Here is a 22,934-nt window from a genome sequence, read left to right as displayed (position 1 = left end):
CACTTTGAAAGTGTCCTGCAGCTATGCTATCTGTCGGAAGTGACGGAAACTTGGCGCGGTCACTCAAAAGACTTCAGATAATACATAGGTAACGTTTCACATTCGTAGCGTTGTTTTCAGATGAGAAAAAAAATTCGGTGCGTTACTTTCTGGGCAACCCTCATATATCTGTTTTATCCATTAATCTTAAATCGCTGTAATAGAGATGAGCAATTTTCAGTCGCTACATTCATAAACGACTGATGCTGGAAATGTCGTAAAAGCATATTGGTGTGGCTGACAAAACGAATGTTACGACATTCAATTAAAAAAGTCGCTTCTGTTTGTATTTAATATAATATAATGGCCAGTGCATGCAATGTTAATAACTAACAACGTGCTGCAGAATGGGACACCTTAGAATTTGAAGCTGTACGTATGTAATAAACTGGTGTGGAAATTTCAAGGATGAACGTAACTGTCGCGTAATGTGTCATTGCCAAGTAACATAGCTCGACAGAATTTGGACCATCCATAGAAAAAGCTGCTACAGTACAGTTCAGAAAATAAATGACAGAAGAAAGCAATCACACACACAAAAATGAGACGTTTGTTGGAAGATGATAATTACAATGAAGTCCCTTCTGTTTATGGACTTAACAAAAGGCGGGACAGGGTTCTGAATAGCGGGGGTGCTCACCAAAAATGGCAGTGCATGCTCTGCAACCTACTCTCATGCTGGCAACAAGGTTGGTAAAAAGCTCTTGTGGTAGGGCGTTCTATTCCTCCACCAGTGCAGTTGACAACCACTGAATGGTCGCTGGTGCATTTGGGAAGCTGCAATAGGTCTCCTTAATGCATACCAAATGTGCTCAATGGGATTTAAGTCCTGCGACCGTATTACACCATGGGCATTCCACAGTTGGCAACAGAACTGCAAGTTCCATCCAACGCCAACAGCAGACACGTGGAAACAGGCAGACCGAATGGAGCACACCCACTGTGTCACACCTTCAGTGGATGGGTACAATGAGCAACCCCTGTCGCCGCAGCATAGGATGGGCGGCGGCTGTGCCACAGTCCGCATGCACTCAGAGCCACAGCACGACATGAAGCTATGCCGATTCCGCCTAGTCGCTGCTTCGATTCTGTCGTCGTTGTTGTTGTTGTTGTATAGCTGGACTCTGTTTGAAACTTCCTGGCAGATTAAAACTGTGTGCCGGACCGAGACTCGAACTCGGGGCCTTTGCCTTTCGAGGGCAAGTGCTCTACCAACTGAGCTACCCAAGCACGACTCACACCCCGTACTCAGAGCTTTACTTCTGCCAGTATCTCGTCTCCTACCTTCCAAACTTTACAGAAGCTTATAACACTTTTGTCCGCTACTGCTATACCATAACCTCGAAGCTGGAGGCAGTTTACAAAGCAGAATTATTTTGTTAGATTAATTATGGTATAAAGCAACAGAGCAGTGTTACCATCTGAGAGGAATTTTGTTATACTGACCGCGTTGTACCTAACGGAAGTGGCTTATCGGAAATGAAAGTCAGAATTACTTAAATATTCAAACAGTAGCAAATAATATTTTTACCTAGCTACACTGTTTAAAGAATAAAGGAAACGGTCGCCAGCCTAATTAGGCAAGAGAATGATTAACATTCTTGTTTAAGAAAACAGTTATTAGTAACTTTAACGGACAAACACAACTTATATTTTACCACAAGCGAGTGCAATGAACTCTGACACCTACATATGTTCACGGTTAAAACTGGAAGCTGACAGAGCAGGACAGACTATTTGTATAAACATAACAGATAATGAAACACACTATTACCCTCAGGGCTTATTCAAACTGAATGGTCTTTATAACTTTACTATTAATATTCACTGCAGAATTATTTATTGGACATAAGTTCAGTATTATTGTTCAAACATTTTCCTAACTGACATAAAATTATAAATGTAGTTCACTGCAAAATTATGAGCTGGTCACAGGTTAAGTCTCTCTCAGTTAAATACTTTGCTATTTATAATGAAAGTTAACTGGGATTCACTAACAGGTTACTTCTAGCTGTATTTTGAATAAAATTATTGTTTTCATAAGTAGAGGTAAAGGATAACCTGTGGATCTTATTACACTATTAATATGCACTTTCAATACCCGAAAGAAACAAGTGCTTAGCAAGCAAATATAACTTTCCACAACTGCAATTCACGACTTTTGCTGCATTGAGACACAATGTTGACAAATTTACAAGAAGCTGACTCACCTTTTAAAATTTACTACAAGCAGCAATGTGATCATTTACTAAGCAAAACTTTATAAGCCTCAGCTTTATGAACTTTTAATCTTTAAAAGAAACAGCAAATTGTCTTTATCACCACAGTCTTCTATTTTCAATTAAATGATTAAATAGGTGACTTTAAAACTTTGAAAATCTAAATTTACTGCTTCCCACAATTTCACTAAATCTACAGTAAACCTAAATATTCCCTTCTCATCAAAGATCAAACAACATTATGTAATTAACTATCTAACTTTGAGACTTTCATTTTTTCAACAAAATAGGACACTCGGTGATCATAGTTCAAATGGAGAGGAACCTGAGAGGTGTAGTGATAGGGAAAAAATCAAGGTCGGTACATAAATTCAGTTATAAATTACCTTATATTTGTGCACACTAAATCACCCAATGAGCTGATCCTTTACTGTACGTTATTATAGCATTTCGTTTCAGTGATTGCGCAATGTGGTGGCAACTGCATGTTGGTAGGTAGATTTGCAGACAGAATTGCTGGACTCTGTCACTTCTTGGTGGCGATGATGGATACCAATTCCAGAATCGTTCCAGCTATTTATCCATCCATCCGAGGCATTGGAAAGTAGCAGAAAAAGCCTCTCTCGGAATCAGCACAATATGCAACTTTTCCATAGCAGTGCACAGTTTGGTAGCTCGTCCCTGACTGACTCTTGTTCCACCTTTTCCACTTAGGCCAACCACAATTTGCGCGCGTTACACAGTTCCTTTCCCGAGGGGAACCACAACAACTTTTACATAGAGAATAACTAAGAACCCTATGCGAGGACTAGCAGTTTACATAACAGTAACCAAATACATTAAATAAATCAGAACATTTGCACATAGTGACATTTCTACAAAAAAAATTATTCACACAGAAATTGCAATTATATACAATAAGTTTTGTTGCTTCCAAATGGGACAAGGAATTTAAATGACAGATATACTACATTGTACAGAATCAAGCCACGACATCAAAGTTTTAAACAAAGAAAAAAGTATACAGTTTTGTGTTATCTATTCAAAGAAACACATTTACAAAAGCTCGACGATGTAACATTAAACCAAAGCAAAAGGCAAAATAAATCCGTACAGCATTAGAGCTACGGTGTTACAAGCTCCCCTGCGAACCTTGTGGCACTAGCACTCCTGAAAGAAAGGATATTGCGGAGACATGGCTTAGCCACAGCGGGGGGGATGTTTCCAGAATGAAATTTTCACTCTGCAGCGGAGTGTGCTCTGATATGAAACTTCCTGGCAGATTAAAACTGTGTGCCGGACCGAGACTCGAACTCGGGACCTTTGCATTTCGCGGTCAAGTGTGTTGGCTGAATAGAGGGTAAAAAATTCAAATATCTACCTGAGATAATCCCAGAAAACGCTTTGGAAAAATCAACAGTAGAAGAAAGCTTGTATGAAATGGGGAGAGTATATGGTATCACTAAAGAACTCTACAATAAAAAGTTCTATCCAAAAATTCAAAAATGGGCATTACAACACAGAAATGAAGCCAGAATGCCTATATGAAAGAGAATGTGTGGCAAAATTAAAAAAAATTGAAGGACTAGAAAAGACGAATTATAAGGAAAACATTAGAACCAGAAAACACAATAGAAGGTTGGAAATTACGAAGTAATGCTGAAATGTACGAAAATGTAGAAAATGTTTCAAACGTAGTGAGAAAATGAAGACTCATGTTTTGGGCAAGACAGCGGATTGTTGTTGTTGTTGTTGTGATCTTCAGTCCTGAGACTGGTTTGATGCAGCTCTCCATGCTACTCTATCCTGTGCAAGCTTCTTCATCTCCCAGTACCTAGTGCAACCTACATCCTTCTGAATCTGCTTAGTGTATTCATCTCTTGGTCTCCCTCTACGATTTTTACCCTCCACGCTGTCCTCCAATGCTAAATTTGTGATCCCTTGATGCCTCAAAACATGTCCTACCAACCGATCCCTTCTTCTAGTCAAGTTGTGCCACAAACTTCTCTTCTCCCCAATCCTATTCAATACCTCCTCATTAGTTATGTGATCTACCCACCTTATCTTCAGCATTCTTCTGTAGCACCACATTTTGAAAGCTTCTATTCTCTTCTTGTCCATACTAGTTATCGTCCATGTTTCACTTCCATACATGGCTACACTCCATACAAATACTTTCAGAAACGACTTCCTGACACTTAAATCTATACTCGATGTTAACAAATTTCTCTTCTTCAGAGACGATTTCCTTGCCATTGCCAGTCTACATTTTATATCCTCTCTACTTCGACCATCATCAGTTACTTTGTTCCCCAAGTAGCAAATCTCCTTTACTACTTTAAGTGTCTCATTTCCTAATCTAATTCCCTCAGCATCACCCGATTTAATTTGACTACATTCCATTATCCTCGTTTTGCTTTTGTTGATGTTCATCTTATATCCTCCTTTCAAGACACTGTCCATTCCGTTCAACTGCTCTTCCAAGTCCTTTGCTGTGTCTGACAGAATTACAATGTCATCGGCGAACCTCAAAGTTTTTACTTCTTCTCCATGAATTATATTACCTACTCCGAATTTTTCTTTTGTTTCCTTTACTGCTTGCTCAATATACAGATTGAATAACATCGGGGAGAGACTACAACCCTGTCTCACTCCTTTCCCATCTACTGCTTCCCTTTCATGCCCCTCGATTCTTATAACTGCCATCTGGTTTCTGTACAAATTGTAAATAGCCTTTCGCTCCCTGTATTTTACCCCTGCCACCTTTAGAATGTGAAAGAGAGTATTCCAGTCAACATTGTCAAAAGCTTTCTCTAAGTCTACAAATGCTAGAAACGTAGGTTTGCCTTTTCTTAATCTTTCTTCTAAGATAAGTCGTAAGGTTAGTATTGCCTCACGTGTTCCAACATTTCTACGGAATCCAAACTGTTCTTCCCCGAGCTCCGCTTCTACCAGTTTTTCCATTCGTCTGTAAAGAATTCGCGTTAGTACTTTGCAGCTGTGAATTATTAAACTGATAGTTCGGTAATTTTCACATCTGTCAACACCTGCTTTGTTTGGGATTCGAATTATTATATTCTTCTTGAAGTCTGAGGGTATTTCACCTGTCTCATACATCTTGCTCACCAGATGGTACAGTTTTGTCAGGACTGGCTCTCCCAAGGCCGTCAGTAGTTCTAATGGAATGTTATCTACTCCCGGGGCCTTGTTTCGACTCAGGTCTTGCAGTGCTCTGTCAAACTCTTCACGCAGTATCGTATCTCCCATTTCATCTTCATCTACATCGTCTTCCATTTCCATAATATTGTCTTCAAGTACATCGCCCTTGTATAAACCCTCTATATACTCCTTCCACCTTTCTGCCTTCCCTTCTTTGCTTAGAACTGGGTTTCCATCTGAGCTCTTGATATTCATACAAGTGGTTCTCTTCTCTCCAAAGGTCTCTCTAATTTTCCTGTAGGCAGTATCTATCTTACCCCTAGTGAGATGAGCCTCTACATCCCTACATTTGTCCTCTAGCCGTCCCTGCTTAGCCATTTTGCACTTCCTGTCGATCTCATTTTTGAGAAGTTTGTATTCCTTTTTGCCTGCTTCGTTTACTGCATTTTTATATTTTCTCCTTTCATCAATTAAATTCAATATTTCTTCTGTTACCCAAGGATTTCCATTCGCCCTCGTCTTTTTACCTACATGATCCTCTGCTGCTTTCACTACTTCATCCCTCAGAGCTACCCATTCTTCTTCTTCTGTATTTCTTTCCCCCATTCCTGTCAATTGTTCCCTTATGCTCTCCCTGAAACTCTCTACAACCTCTGGTTCTTTCAGTTTATCCAGGTCCCATCTCCTTAAATTCCCACCTTTTTGCAGTTTCTTCAGTTTCAATCTGCAGTTCATAACCAAGAGATTTTGGTCAGAATCCATATTTGCCCTGGAAATGTCTTACAATTTAAAACCTGATTCCTAAATCTCTGTCTTACCATTATATAATTTATCTGATACCTTTTAGTATCTCCAGGATTCTTCCAGGTATACAACCTTCTTTTATGATTCTTGAACCAAGTGTTAGCTATGATTAAGTTATGCTCTGTGCAAAATTCTACAAGGCGGCTTCCTCTTTCATTTCTTCCCCCCAATCCATATTCACCTATGTTTCCTTCTCTCCCTTTTCCTACTGACGAATTCCGGTCACCCATGACTATTAAATTTTCGTCTCCCTTCACTACCTGAATAATTTCTTTTATCTCGTCATACATTTCATCATCATCTGCAGAGCTAGTTGGCATATAAACTAGTACTACTGTAGTAGGCATGGGCTTTGTGTCTATCTTGGCCACAATAATGCGTTCACTATGCTGTTTGTGGTAGCTAACGCGCACTCCTATTTTTTTATTCATTATTAAACCTACTCCTGCATTACCTCTATTTGATTTTGTATTTATAACCCTGTAATCACCTGACCAAAAGTATTGTTCCTCCTGCCACCGAACTTCACTAATTCCCACTATATCTAACTTTAACCTATCCATTTCCCTTTTTAAATTTTCTAACCTACCTGCCCGATTAAGGGATCCGACATTCCACGCTCCAATCCTTAGAACGCCAGTTTTCTTTCTCCTGATAACGACGTCCTCTTGAGTAGTTCTCGCCCGGAGATCCGAATGGGGGACTATTTTACCTCCGGAATATTTTACCCAAGAGGACGCCATCATCATTTAATCACACAGTAAAGCTGCATGTCCTCGGGAAAAATTACGGCTGTAGTTTCCCCTTGCTTTCAGCCGTTCGCAGTACCAGCACAGCAAGGCCGTTTTGATTAATGTTACAAGGCCAGATCAGTCAATCAACCAGACTGTTGCCCCTGCAACTACTGAAAAGGCTGCTGCCCTCTTCAGGAACCACATGTTTGTCTGGCCTCTCAACAGATACCCCTCCGTTGTGGTTGCACCCACGGTACGGCCATCTGTATCGCTGAGGCACGCAAGCCTCCCCACCAACGGCAAGGTCCATGGTTCATGGGGGGGACAGCGGATTAACTAATAAGATTTTCAAATGTATGTAGAGTATGTATGTAGAGTAAAATGTTCACAACAAGTTGGGTCAACGAAGTTAAAAAGAATTTAGAAAAAAACGATATAAAAATAGTAGATATAAACAACAGAGAAGCCGTTCGGGAAAAAGTATTCAGAATGGAACGATTCCAAGGCAGGATAACTAGAAAGACTGATTCGACATGGTCTGAAGACAGAAAGAAGAAACATAGTGAACAGATGAAAGCATTCTGGAAGAAAGAGAAGAACAAAGAGTGAAGAACTGAAACTGGAACGTCCTCCTCAGATGGCCTATTCACTGAGGGTGAAATAATTAATAATTACATAACAACCTAGGTTTAATTTTCTTTATAGTCTTTAGTGTGTTTTCCCCATCTGTATTGCCTGCAGGAAAATCTCCAGTCTGTGAAACTCTTTGCATCTTTCTTTCTCACTCATGAGGAAAAGATGGTCTGTTATAACTCCATTGTTTTCAGCCATTCCTGGAGAACTCGGATTAGGAAAAGGAGGCTCCCAGTTGGGAATATTTTGGAGAAGACTCTGAATTCCCATAACTCACGTAATAACTAAGAAAATTTCCCAAAATCGTGGACAGAAGTCAACGAGTCTGAGGAATTTTCGAAGTTTCTGAGATATCGTTTGCTATTGTCAGAGGTAGAAGTCATTGAATTGATTATTTTGAATGTTTCAGTCTGTGTTGATACGGTTATTTGAGATTCGGTCCATCGCAGCGGCAGTTCTTTTCAGCCTGTTAACGGCTAGTGGGGTAAACGCGTTGCCCATTGGGAATAAGTGGTTTGGTATTACCAGTTCTGGCATTGTTTTGACAACAAAGAGATGGCTTCCGGAAAATTAGATTATAACTTGGGAAACTGGAATTATTTCTTTTTATTTCTGAAGCAAAGTGGTAGACTGTCCGAGACAAGACTTCAAATTCTGCGTTATGGTATGTTTACGTATGTGCTCGTTGTAGTGTAACTCATTTTTTACTCTACCATTACCTATAAACTAAGAGTGTGTTACTGCAAGACTGATTTAAGTACGCACACTACTGATGTATTTCTAGCGAGGTATATGTCACTTCCTAAATACTATAAATTGCGATTTGTGGTTAATATTAAAAATACGTCCCGATCTGAGAATTTCTGAGGATCCATGGAGACTGGTGACCAAGAAACGAGAATATTTCTGTCGATGCATCTTCGGAGCACTGTTAGGTTCAGATGATGAGCCACCTGATGACTAGAATGTGCAGGACGTCCATCAGGCTGGAACAGTGTAACAGTTTGTAACCAAAGGACTCTTCCCACAATTCTGGAAGCTCGTGTTCATAAATTTCAAGATAACGGGGCGCTGTAAGATGATGTGGTAACACAATGCGCCAAATCAGTGTTCGCCACATTCTTGTAAGTGTAACACCAATACGTTTAGAAATACTGCGTGTGCTGGTTGAAGACTACGTTCTACCCAACTCAATAAGCACCGGAGTCAAGCAGTTTCAAATTCTACTGAAGCAGATACTCTGCGATTAGGAAAACGTCTACCGTTTTCTCTTAAGCGGGAACAGCATTTTCATTCCAGACGTAACCATATCGACGTAGTCAGTATTTGTAATTACGTGCGGCAGGCTTAAACAAAATAGTAGAATTAGCGAACAAACCACAATTACAATTACAGTCAAAATTTCAATTAAACTGCCAGAAATAAAATTCAACAGCCTCAAAGACTATGTTCAGTATCATTAGGGTGTGTCATGTGCATACTGAGGGGTTTAGTGTTATTGATTAATTTGCTACGGTGATCACATGGCGCTCAGGATGCCTGTCTATGCGCCTTCTTCCGGCAGTAGCTGTGCTGAATTTAGTGGTAAACACTGTGTGTAACATTCATTCTAGAGTACAGCCCCGTCGACGAGTATTTACTCTTTTCGAACAATGTCAACCATTTGAACAGGGTCGCATTATGTGCTTTGTTACATGCTGGATTGAAACATCGACGGGTCGCTGCTAATTTTGGGAACAAGATACCAGTGGTGTGTCGCTGTTTTTAATAGTGGTCTGTAAACAATCCTACACTCGTAGGTCAGGTACCTGAACTCCACGTAGCACAGGCGCTCTTCAATATTGCGGCATTTTGAGAGATGCATTGGCCGACCGAACATCATCCAGGGAGTATCTGTGCACGAGTTGCACCTGATGAATCATCACTAAGGGACCGACTGGTCGCAGCAAGATTAACATCACAGACCGCCACTGACATAACGACACCTCCAAGCACGGCTACTCTGGTCTGGTGAAAGAGACGTCCGGTTCAAATGGCTCTGAGCACTATGGGAATTAACATCTGAGGTCATCAGTCCCCTAGACTTAGAACTACTTAAACCTAACCAACCTAAGGACATCACACACATCCATGCCCGAGGCAGGATTCGAACCTGCGACAGTAGCAGCAGCGCGGTTCCGGACTGAAGTGCCTAGAACCACTCGGCCACCGAGGCCGGCCAAAAACCGTTTCCCACGCTGCCAATGACGGTCTTGTCTGGAGAGTGGAATGGTAATCTATCGTCTTCAGTGACGAGAGCAGGTTATGTGAGTGACGGACGTACACGGGCACGGCGTAGACCTGGTGAGCGGCCTATTCCATTGTGAATACAGCGACACACATGGCCCACCGTAGGCTTCATGATGTAAGGGGCCATCACTTACAAACCTCACCCACATTAGGTATTCCTGCAGGGTAGTTACCTGTGCCGGTATATTGCAGAGGATGTTATTCCCGTGATACTTCCATTTCCTCAACAGGAAGATGATGTGATATATTCGCAGGGCAGTGAGCATCGACATATGGTTGCTGCGACGCAGTTTGCTGTTCGTAGTGTACAAAAACTGCCCTGGCCACCAAGATCACCAGAGATATCGCCACTTGAACACATATGGATGGTGAAATGGGAACTTTATTGTTCTCCAGAGCCTACAAGAACCATTGGTGAATTCCAATGAAAGGTGGAAAGTGCTTGAAAAAGTCAATCGCCGATGCCATTTTGCACCTTTGCGATAGTTTGCATGCGAGACCACACTCTTGCTTTGCAGCAGAAGGGGGGCACAGTGTGTACTGACGTGACTGTTTTGGCAGCTTCTACTGACTTTTTTTTGTCATACCCTCCTACCATGATGAATTACCTATTACAACATTTGTCAATAAAATGGCCTGTCCTTGAGAGTCTTGCATTTCTGCAGTAGTGTATGTGCTCTCGAACGTAATTTCACACTCTGAACCCCAAACAAAAATGGGTGTCGGTAAATAAGTCTACAATAACCGGAGCACCAACACCCGAAATGACATCTTATCTGCATCCAGCTGTAACTCTGTAACCTATAAAAACTGGACACGTATTGCGCACAATGTTTCATTAGAATTAGTCTGTACTAGCACCTCCTAAAGGAATTACTTTCCACCCTGAAGCACCCTGTACACAGCTCGTGCAAGAGGCCATCCATCATTTTCGTGATACTTTAGTCAATAAAACATCTAAACACGATGTTTGGAAACGGCGAAGAGACGAAACTGTATGATAGTACAGAAAATAAACCAAAAAACTGCCAGTCGATGGCGTGAGTGAACCATTAACATCCACTGAAAAGCGTAGTATAAGTAAATGGAGACAGCAGCAGACAAGCGTCATTTTTGAAGAAATAAACATAGAACAGTTTTAAGAATTTAATATTTTCGTCATACGCAGATATATTCAGTTCCGACGTACGGGGTTGTTATTTAAGCGACAGACGTACAGGAAACAAAGGTGGACCGCTCACACACAGTGGCCGTTTAAACAGCGTCTCTAAGTGTACTCTGGCTAGCGGCCGACTTTGTGATGAGCCGACGTCAATAACCGGATTCGCGTGACTGTCCAGGTAGGAGGGTTGCGGGACGGGGAACGAGGATGGGGGAGGACATCAAAGTGGACCCAGCGCGGCTCTCCGCCGCCATTGTTATTTGATGCCGGGGGTCATCGCAGGAGGGTGCCATCCTCAGCAGTGAGAGAGTGGCAGAAAGACGTCTCCAGCAGCTCAGAAGCGGCAGTGATCCGTTGCTGACGTCTGATCCCGGGAAGTCGTGTTTGTCCCGGGGCAATCACTGGCACCGCCTGCGCTGGACAAAGGTTGACCTGCATAATGCATCCGCTGCCAATTTCGGCTCCAGTCCCTGTCGCCCGTCATCGGCACGCAAGGGCTTTCTCTTGGCTTCCACTTCGAGCTTCCTACAATGGCGAGTTTATAGAGGAGCGTCGATCACGCTGAGCTCCTGTGGCACTCAATCAAGTAACTGAGACTTCTCCCAACTACCGCATGCTGCGAATGGCAGTCTATCTCTCTATCTTTCTCTCTCTCTGCCTGTGTGTGTGTGTGTGTGTGTGTGTGTGTGTGTGTGTGTGTGTGTGTGTATGTGTGTGTGTGAGTTTGTATGTGTGTTTCCGAGGGCTCGTGAGTGTCTCTCTCCTGAACTCTGATTTCATCCGTTTTCATCGAACACGCAGGTATCGACAGGGAGGTCTCAGGGAAGTGTGATACGCCCACCCTTTTCTTTATGTGCATTAACGATTTGACGTACAAGGTGAGCAGCAGTCTGCGACTACTTACTGATGAGGCTGTAGTTTACGGTACACTACCATCTTTAACTGACTGTAGAACGATACATGATGACCTGGACGAATTTCTGCTTGGTATGGTGAATGACTGCGTGCTCTGTGCTAGTAAAAATGCAGTAAAAATGTAAATTAATGCAAATGAGTAGGAACAAAAATCCCGTAATGTTGGTATTCTGTGGTTGTGTTATACTGTCTGACACAGTCACGTCGATTATCGAGGCGTAACGTAGCAAAGAAACTTCAACGGAACGAGCACTTGATGTCGTGGAGGGAGAAGGCGAATGATCGGTACCTGTTCGTTGGTATTATTCTAGGAGATCTCATATATGAGGAGACCGTGTACAGAACACTTGTGCGACGTTTCCTTGAGTTCTGATCGAGCGTTTGGGATCCCCATCATGTCATTATGGAAAAACATCGAGGCCTACTGTTATATTTGTCAGCGGTAAGTTCGATCAAAGTATTGCGGAGATGCTACGTGATCGGAAACGGGTATCTCTGGCGGGAAGAAGACGTTCTCTTCACGAATTACTATTGAGGAAGCTTAAAGAACCAGAATTTGCGACAAACTGGGGAGTGAAACAACAGCCATCATCGTAACTCTCGCGAAAGTACCGTCAAGAGGAGAGAAATCAGGGCTTGTATAGAACAAGAATCGCTGCTAGTGATTGAAGGTAGCCTCGAACATGCACCTCATAGTGGTTGGCGACGTATATACGTAGATGTGGAGTAGGATTTACATCTCGACGTCGATGAGGTCGTTAGAGACTGAGCAGAAGATCCATTTGCCGACATGAAATGGCCCGTGCCTTTGTCACAGGAAACACTCGGGAAATGGTTTATGAGAGGCGCACGGAGACATGAAGCGCCGCTCTCTAGAATGTGAGTCTTGAGCCATTTCCCCCCTTTTCCTTCTTTTATTGTTTCTCAAAATGGTACTCAATAAGAAAATCAGAACTCATTAAGAACCACGAGCATACAAACCATAAACTTTCTTAATTATTTCCGTTATTGTTAGAATTTTCATATTCCTTCTTGGGCACCACTTCTTGTATTGGTGTGTGAGAGAGTTTTGAAAATGTGACTTGAAATAATGTCACGTTAAGTAGACGTGAAACTTTGTTTTAAAGTTATCTTTCGCTTATAGACTTCTCAGTGTCGAGTGTCACACAGCTACTAAACTACGCACAAAAACGTAGCGGGGAAGGCAAACAACTATCCAGTGATAAATACTTAACACAAGTAATATTATGCAATAAACGAATGGAATTAATATCACTATAGTGTGAGGTTAATACTGTCGTGAAATCTCCTTAATTAATGAAAAAAATCGGTTTCTTCTTAATAAAAGGAAAAAATCTTTTAGTTATCTGTTCCTAGCTTATTTTTTACTACAGTCTCTGTCGTAAAGTGCCAATAAATTAGTCTACAGCTCTCCCTTAGGTGATTTCTAGTGATATAATGCGAAACCTTTCCCACAGTTGTTTGCTTGCAGCTTCTACAGCAGTTACCGAAAGGCCATAGTTAGGCAGTATTCAGTTAGTGTATTTGATATTACCAGCTGACATGTATGAACTTTTGAAAACGAGAAAATACTCGTATATCGAGAAAGAGAGAAGGAAGGATTAAGATTAGTTCCTTTAGATAAATGCGTCATTAAAGACATATTGCAGCTCAGATAATATTATGACATGGAACGACATTGCGAAACCTTCAAATTTCTTCGTAGGTTTCGCAAAGTTTCAGATTTGACTTGCAACCAGTGATGTAATCCAGATGTACACATCCACGAACTTCTTCTTCAGTTCCATATCAGTCTATCTCTATAGCTTCTTTAATTAATAAGACTTTTTTCACATTGGCTGTTTCCTTGTTATTTTTTGCTTGCCTAGACAATGCTCTGTAATCTTCCTTCACATACTGCAGAAATCATTCATTTTTTTTTCTTTAGTATATCGGTTCCAGTTTTGATATCGAGCAACTCGTTAGTCTTCTTCCTGCTACATATCTTCACACTCGTCTTTGTATTCCGATAAAAGTATGATCTCCGTTCCTTTCAACAGGTCTACTAAATCTTCCTTGCATGTGGACGAAATGGATATGTTGTCTGGGAACGTTAGCATTGGTGATGCTTAGAGGCGCTCAACGGCGAGGTTATCAGCGAACGTTAGCATTGATATCTACATTATCTATGCGTATTATCCCTTTCGCTGCTGTGAGCATGGACACATGTTCTGCTACTCCGTTCCGCAGCTGGTGTAGTCGTGTACACTTGCATCACTTGGGTTTCCCTGCAGTTCTACTGACGTCTAAATGTGTCCTGTGCCGCCGACACCTCACTACTGCAGACGAGTTACTTCCATATTGAGGCGAATAAAAAACTTTCGAGCATTTTTAACATGAAAGATATGTGCCTTATTGCGTACTATGATTTGCAAAAAAACCATCCTTCTGACGCGAAACCCAGTAATCCGAGAACTAAATCAGATATCCTTCTGCCTCAGTTTTAAGTAAAATTTAGAAAACGTATCGACATTGCACTTACAGCAATTTATGAACTACAACCAACCCAACGCAGTGATTACGCAGTGCGTTGTTACACCAGCGAACTCTTTAAAATTTCGTGTAATCATGTAATGTCTTACGTAATTTGACTGCAGGATTCGAGCCTATCACGGCGCTGAAGAGGACTTCCTGCTAGCAAATCCAGATGCAGTGCGCTGGATTGAAGGACTGGATATTCAGTTGTAAAGACAAACTTAAGTTTCTTGTGTGTCAGTGTGTACATATGTATAAGTAATTTAATTTTATGATATGTCTGTATTAGCCATACGCTAAATAAATTAATAAAAAGTACTTTGATGCAGTGCAGTCAGTATGATGGATAAGGAAACGAGATTCAATTCTTTTTCAAGTAAAGATATCACACTGTAAGACAGCGCGAAAATGAAAATTTTTTGCCTAATAGTTTTCGAAAAAACGGAGCGCCATCTCTCAGCACAGGCACCAGCATTTGGCGAGCAGTACAGCCAGAACAAAAGCCGCCTCAGTACGGTATGCAAAGAGCACGTCTGTGGCAGCAAAACAGTTATGTACTATCTGTATTATATACCTGTTACGAAATTTTCTTTCACTTCTATTATTTCTTCTTTGTCGTGTAAGTGACAAGCTCTAACTCTGCTTTACATCTTAATATTATCATCCCATTCTAGAGCTTTCGCTTTTATTGATCCACTTGTGTATTTTACATATTGTACAATATTCGTCTGCCTCTGTACTTTAGCTCCAATCATTATTACACATTGGGGAAATCTTATTCTACACCAGGTTTATAAATGTCAGGAGGGTGTGCTGATTTTTACCCAATCTGCTTTCTATTACCAAGTGTCATATCAGAACTGTTTCTACTGTACATTTTTCCCTCCTACAAGCAAACTGATTTTTGCTCAGTACATTTTCTATTATTCGTTTTATTCTTCAGCGTATTTCTTTGGTCAGTATTTGACAAGTGTGACGTGTCCGTCTAATCACACTACCGGTTTCACTTTTATCCACACATACTTTCTTTGGTGATACGATGGTAATGTCTTCTGGAAATCTAATAGTAAACGAACAGTTTCATAGATTTTCGACACCACCTCAAGTAACACTGTAGTTCCTATACCTGCATAGAAACACAAAAGATTCATCATCAACTTCTCTAATAAAACGTTTCTGGGTATGTGAGCATGTTGTCATATTTTGTTGCAGACCAACGTTTTAGCCACTTCCTACAATGGCCAGTTGGACTACAAAACAAAATGAAGATCATATCTAAGAGTTTAAAATTGAAACAATGACTAGATTTAACAATCATTCGTTTCCTGAAGTGGTAAACGTTAAACTACATACAAAGAATCCGCTGAAAATGGAGAACAGTTGGAAGCGTACACCCAAGAGGACGTTAAATGTTTCAACGAGATTGCTAAATAAAAGGCAAAATTAAAATTCCCGAAAGATCTCGGCAAGTAGAACTTCTGTACAGGATATTTGACGCACGACACAAGCACCGTGACTGCGGTTGCTCAGTTTCTACAAATGGGAAAGCAGGCTCGATTTGCCGTATACACTTTGACCTGTTTATCTGACTCTGGCAGGTGATGTATCGGTCTTAGCCAAAATGAGCTTTTTCGAGAAATACCACACACAATTCAAACTTGGAAATGACATTGTGGTCTTAATATGAGGGTCTATTCTGCCTTTCAACAGGTAGGTATAAAAAGTGAACCACAGTCCGATTTTCTTTTCATGTGCAACTTAACGTGCAGGTTACGAGAGTAGTGACAGTAAAACGAGTCATGTGTGTATCTTACAGCTATAAAACAAATTCTTGCATGTGATGATATGTAGAAGAGATAATTTTTGGTTTGTTTAAAGAATTATTTTATTTTGGTAGAAACATCAAACCAATGTTGGTTGGCTGATTCTGGGGAGGGGAGCAAGCAACGAGGCCATCGGTCCCATCGGAATGGGGAAGGAAGGAAGGGGAAGGATGTCGGCCGTGCCCTTTCAAAGGAACCATCCCGATATTTGTCTGGTCCAGTATGCTAACGAATGTGCCACCTCACTCGGTCCAACCATGTTGTGTTTTCTGACACCAAGGGTACTGAAAGCTGTGTGTGTGTGTGTGTGTGTGTGTGTGTGTGTGTGTGTGTGTGTTCAAGAAACATAGCCTACTTCCATAGGTAGTGGCAAAATTCCCTGATACTCAGGAGAACGAAATTAGTGTTGTGATAGACTCGAAAATAGGTTCAAAATATCCGTACAGCTCACCCGTTCTTAAATTCATCACAACTGGTAGAAATGAGGGCCTGCATACCTAAATACTGCGTGTACCACACGAGTGTATTGCTTCGTAAATGGCATACATTACTTTAAGCATATATTAGCTTTCCATTTATAGCCTCCGGCTGTGCAGTGGGACACTCTCCCTGTTTGTGTACACATGAAATCCGAATGCGGAAAATAGTTATTCAGAAGAAGGAGCGTCAAGAAGTCCTAACTCCATTCATACATAACACTGTATTATTTCAGTGGGGCGTCACACAGTAGTGACTCACAACATCAGCTGTCAGCAGTCCAGCACATGATGACCTACATGCTGTTAGCACCTGACAGCTAATTAACATAGTTATTAGTATTTATTATTCTCAGAGCCACCTCTCTAGTGAAGCGACCATTCATCAGACTGACTGTGAATCGCTTAGTTAAGTGATAAGAGACAAAATGGGACGAGCAGAGTGAACCTTTCAACTACATTAAATGCAGAAAGTGATATGGTTTTCAGCTGAATGAATTCGTAAGTGGATAGGTTAAAAACCAAAACACTGACTGTAAATACAAGATATAAACTTTATAGCCCCGTAGGGGTATTCCAAACTACAGTTCCGATACACAACTTCGCAAATGCGAGCGACATCGTCTGAAATATGTGATTCGGATTCTTTGAAAAACTAATCTTACAACTGAAGAGAGATGAAAATCTTTGAATCAATTACACCACAGAACGAAGTAAAGCAACTTCTGATGCCACAACCAGCTTCCAAATAGCTTGTAATAGCAAATTGTGAGCACCTGTAACGCTGCATGAAACCATACGATTAGAAACTTATATGTAGAGTAGTAAAAGTAAATATAGAATCTAGAATAGTAACCGCTACCAGTACCAATAGAAAGTGATTTTATTTAACACACGACCGGTTTCGGTCTTGTACCTATCTTCAGGTAGTTTACATCATGTGCATGTTTCCCTACTTATTGTTGGAGATCACAGTTTAAATCAAAACCAAATGACGTGATGATGACTAAATAGGCACATCCTATGTTTCTGATTTAAACAGTGATCTCCAGCACTGAGTATAGAAACATGTAAATGAATGAAAATCGCCTCAAGATGGGGACGAGACCGACACCGGTCTTCTGTTAAATTAAACCACCCTCTATTGTAACTGGTAGGGGTTATTATTCAAAAATGGTTTAATGGTTCTGCGAACTATGGGACTTAACTGCTAAGGTCATCAGTCCCCTAGAACTTAGAAATACTTAAACATAACTAACCTAAGGACATCACACACATCCATGCCAGAGGCAGGATTCCAACCTGCGGTGTAGCGATGGCGCAGTTCCAGACTCCAGCACCTAGAACCGCTCGGCAACCCCGGCCGGCGGTTATTATTCTACACCCTATAAATGAACAATCACTTACTTCATATGAATCCATTATGGACAAAATAAAAGCAAACATTCTCAAAATAACCTCGCGACGTAGAAGTAACCTTCGCCAAACGAAAAATAATTGAGTTGGACTGACCTGATTCATTAGATGGTGCAATGTTTAACGAACAGCGTGTACCATTGTCACGTAAAGGCAGTTTCTGTCTTAACATCAGTATAGAGTATAAAGTGGCCCTTCAATTTTACTATACGAAGTGCGAACAAGACGTGACCAAGAGTAATGGAGAACTAATTTCAGACGAGAAGATTTACATGTGCCCCACTTTTGAGAACGAATGCTGTTGCTCAAGAGCAAAACGACTCACCGAAGTCTTCAGTTTCTCACTGTGAGCAAGAAAAGAGTTTCCTGAAGAATTTGTATCGATATGTCGAAACTGGTTAAAGGGAGCTCTCGTAGATTATTGCAAATATCAACATTGGAATTCACAAAAAGATGAAATATTCAGTGAGGAAATGAAAGTACTAAGTAAATATGCAACTTTTAGTTCCTTAAACTGAATGTTACAGCGGCTGTGGGAATAAAGTGTGTCACGTGTGTTTTGAACTTTTACACAACTAATGTTTTCGTTTTTCTAATACGTAATGTGGAAACCTTTTGTATTCTTTCAAGTGCTACTTTACTTTGGTACAAAGACCGAACAAAACTTGTGTTTTGATCCAGACGTGCTTGCGTGCCATGACAAATAAGACAGAAAGTTTAGATGTGAAAACAACATTGTGACAGTTTTAGAGTCCATTGTGCTTGCGCAAAGTACGGAGGAGAATCGAACAGAAGTATTTGATTACCAAAGATGGGAGGGAAGGTGAGAGGGTGGTACGAAGAAAAATATGGTCCATTTTGATGTATATAATGAATGCCTATAATTTTTAATGGCAGTAGAAAAACGGGGATACATTGAGAGAATAAAGTGAGTGTTTGTGTTTGTGTGTGTGTGTGTGTGTGTGTGTGTGTGTGTGTGTGTGTGTGTGTGTGTGTGTGTGTGTGTGTGTGTGCGTGTGTGAGTGTGTGTGTAAGTTATAAGGACGGTTGTAAGACGATCTGGCACAAAGCTCATAAGCTATGAGCGGAAGTCCAATTGATATACGAGGGGCGCTCAGTAGGTAATGCAACATACACTACTGGCCATTAAAATTGCTACACCACGAATATGACGTGCTACAGACGCGAAATTTAACCGAGAGGAAGACGATGCTGTGATGTGCAAATGATTAGCTTTTCAGAGCGTTGACACAAAGTTGGCGCCGGTGGCGACCCCTAGAACGTGCTGACATGAGGAAAGTTTCTAACCGATTTCTCATACACAAACGGCAGCTGACCGGCACTGCCTGGTGAAACGTTGTTGTGATTCCTCGTGTAAGGAGGAAAAATACGTACCATCAGGTTTCCGATTTTTATAAAGGCCGGATTGTAGCCTATCGCGATTGCGGTTTATCGTATCACGACGCTGCTGCTCGCGTTGGTTGAGATCCAATGACTGTTAGCAGAGTATGGAATCGGTGGGTTCAGGAGGGCAATTCGGAACGCCGTGCTCGATTGCAACGGCCTCGTACCACTAGCAGTCGAGATGGCAGGCATCTTATGCGCATGACTGTAATGGATCGTGCAGCCACGTCTCGATCCCTGAGTCAACAGATGGGGACGTTTGCAAGACTACAACCATCTGCACGAACAGTTCTACGACGTTTGCAGCAGCATGGACTATCAGCTCGGAGACTATAGCTGCGGTTACCGTTGACGCTGCTTCACAGACGGGAGCGCCTGCTATGGTGTACTCAACGACGACCCTGGGTGCACGAATGACAAAACGCCATTTTCTCGGATGAATCCAGGTTCTGTTTACAGCATCATGATGGTCGCATGCGTGTTTGGCGACATCACGGTGAACGCACATTGGAAGGGTGTATTCGAATCCGCCATACTGGCGTATCACCCGGCGTGTTGGTATGGGGCGCCATTGGTTACACGTCTCGGTCACCTCTTGTTCGCAATGACTGCACTTTGAACAGTGGACGTTACATTTCAGATGTGTTACGGCCCGTGGCTCTACCCTTCATTCGATCCCTGCGAAACCCTACATTATAGCAGGATAATGCACGACCTCATGTTGCAGGTCCTGTACAGGCCTTTCTGAATACAGGAAATGTTCGACTGCTGCCCTGGCCAGCACATTCTCCATATCTCTCTCCAATTGGAAACGTCTGGTCAATGGTGACCGAGCAACTGGCTCGTCACAATACGCCAATCACTACTCTTGATGAACTGTGGTATCGGCTGAAGCTGCATGGGCAGCTGTACCTGTACACGCCATCCAAGCTCTGTTTGACTCAGTGCCCAGGCGTATCAAGGCCGTTATTACAGCCAGAGGTGATTGTTCAGGGTACTGATTTCTCAGGATCTATTGAACCAAATTGGGTGAAAATGTAATCACATGTCAGTTCTAGTATAATATATTTATCCATTGAATACCCGTTTATCATCTGCATTTCTTCTTGGTGTACCAATTTTAATGACCAGTAGTGTATTTTCTTATCTCGGCCAGTTTCGGTTGAAAAACTGCGGAATTTGTTGTGGGATATAGTGGAGTGTTCATGTTTCAGACTGTATAGTTTCAAGAAATTCTCACTGGTGGCAGTGCTATACGTAGCCTTCAAAACGGTGTTTGTGACGGAGGTGCGTTCCAAGCAGAGAGCTCTCATTCATTTTTCTTTTTTCCACTGAAAATCAGATCATCACAAGTAACCATACTCGCTTGCAGAAGACTTGTCAGTGAAGGAAACGCCCGTGAGTCTTTGGGCGAGGCGTCCTCCATCATCGCAACAAGGTCGCGCGAATGTCCCATCTCCCGCGTGCTGTCCGGCCGCACACGCCGTTGACCCCTGCTAGGCTGTAACGTGCGGACACTCTGATTTGACGGATCACAGTCAGACACCTCGTTGATCAACTGGATGTCTCTGTTGGTAGTGCTGCCACACATGTCTACCATTTCGGGTACTCAAACGTGTGTGCCCGCTGGGTTCTAGTCATCTGACAGAAGACCATATAGAACAACGAAGGACCGTCTGTACGAAACTGTTTGCGCGTTACGAGGCTGATAGTGACAGTTCTTTGTCGACCATCGTCACAGGCGATTAAACATGAATTCATCTCCAGAATGAGATTTCCACTCTGCAGCGGAGTGTGCGCTGATATGAAACTTGAGGCAGATTCAAATTGTGTGCCGGACCGAGAATCGAAATCGGGACCTTTGCCTTTCGCGGGCAAGTGCTCTACCATCTGAGCTACCAAAGCACGACTCACGTCCCGTCCTCACAGCTTTACTTCTGCCAGTACCTCGTCTCCTACCTTCCAAACTTTACAGAAGCTCTGCTGCGAACCTTGCAGAACTAGCACTCCTGAAAGAAAGGATATTGCGGAGACATGGCTCAGCCACAGCTTGGGGGATCGTTCGAGAATGAGATTTTCACTCTGCAGCAGAGTGTGCGGTGGGTATAGAGACGGGGTACTGGCACTTCTGAACTAATGGATATTGCGGAGACATGACTTAGCCACAGCGTGGTGGATGTTTCCAGAATGAGATTTTCACTCTGCAGCGGCGTATGCGCTGGGTAGGAGACGAGGTACTGGCAGAAGATAAGATGTGAGGACGGGCCGTGCGTCATGCTTGGGTAGCTCAGATGGTAGAGCACTTGCCCGCAAGGCAATGGTCCCGAGTTCGAATCAGAAACAAAGCGGCAGTCCATGCAGTGGAGCAACATCACCTCTCCTCCGAATAAATGTCTAAAACTGTACCCTCAGCCGATCTTCAGGAACTCTGAAGGGAATTATTCTGTTTGATGTCCTTGCTCAATGTGTAACGATAAGCACTGAAGTGTATTGTTCTATCCTCAAGAAATTGAAGAACCGACCTCAGCGTGTTCGTCGGCACAAAAATGCAAGCGAACTTCTCCCCGACAACTTGAGGCCTCACACATGCCTGCTCACCCGAGAAGAGCTCACGAAACTTCATTGGACGGTTCTTACGGTTCTTCTCTTCCCTACATCCTGGATCTCGCACCTTGCGGCTTCAATATGTTTGGCCCAATGGAGGATGAACTCCGCGAGAAGCTATACGGAAATGATGGGAAAGTCGTTGGTGCAGAAAGATGTTGGTTCCGACATCGACCAGTGGAATGGCGCCATCCGGTCACAAAGGCCCTCCCAGTAAGGTGGGGTAGGGCCGTTGCATTTAACGGAGATTACGTTGAGAAACAGGGTTTTCTAGTCAAAGGATTGGGGAATTGGAATTCTCATCATAAAAGAAAAAATGCTTTCGGAAAAAAGTATTGCATTACTTATTGAGAGCCACTCGTTCTACTTCTGTTTCCAACGGGAAAAATAGTGCCCATCCTCAAAAAAGTACATGGTTTTATTAGTGGATGCTTACAAAGAACGCTGGCTGTGCGATAGTAGTATCCATCCTCTCTCGTGCCTGTACAATAGTGTCACAGGAACGTCCCGGTGAACAACAAACGATAAACCGTCGTCTACGATAAAGACACTACCACACTGTTCCTGCACTCAGCTGTGAGACGCACCGTTTGGCTGTTAACGCATTTTCTATTACCACGAGAAGTATTAGATTTGCAAACTTTGTCTGTATTACGTAAATACTTTTCCTTTCGTGTGTATTACTTCGTACGGAACGTACGACAGAAAATATCGTGATGAAA

The 22,934-nt window shown here is 42.2% G+C and overlaps 1 non-coding gene across 1 annotated transcript; it reads right to left on the bottom strand.

Moving 5' to 3' along the window:
• Positions 1 to 1,195: 1,195 nt before the first annotated feature.
• Positions 1,196 to 1,270, bottom strand: Trnas-cga (transfer RNA serine (anticodon CGA)). The gene has a single exon. It is a non-coding gene; the product is annotated as a tRNA-Ser (tRNA).
• Positions 1,271 to 22,934: the final 21,664 nt, after the last annotated feature.

The sequence above is a fragment of the Schistocerca serialis genome, chromosome 4 (assembly GCF_023864345.2).
Source record: "Schistocerca serialis cubense isolate TAMUIC-IGC-003099 chromosome 4, iqSchSeri2.2, whole genome shotgun sequence".
Taxonomy (NCBI): Eukaryota; Metazoa; Arthropoda; class Insecta; order Orthoptera; family Acrididae; genus Schistocerca; species Schistocerca serialis.
Note: the sequence above shows the minus strand (reverse complement) of the source record. Positions and strands in the feature narration are given on the sequence as shown.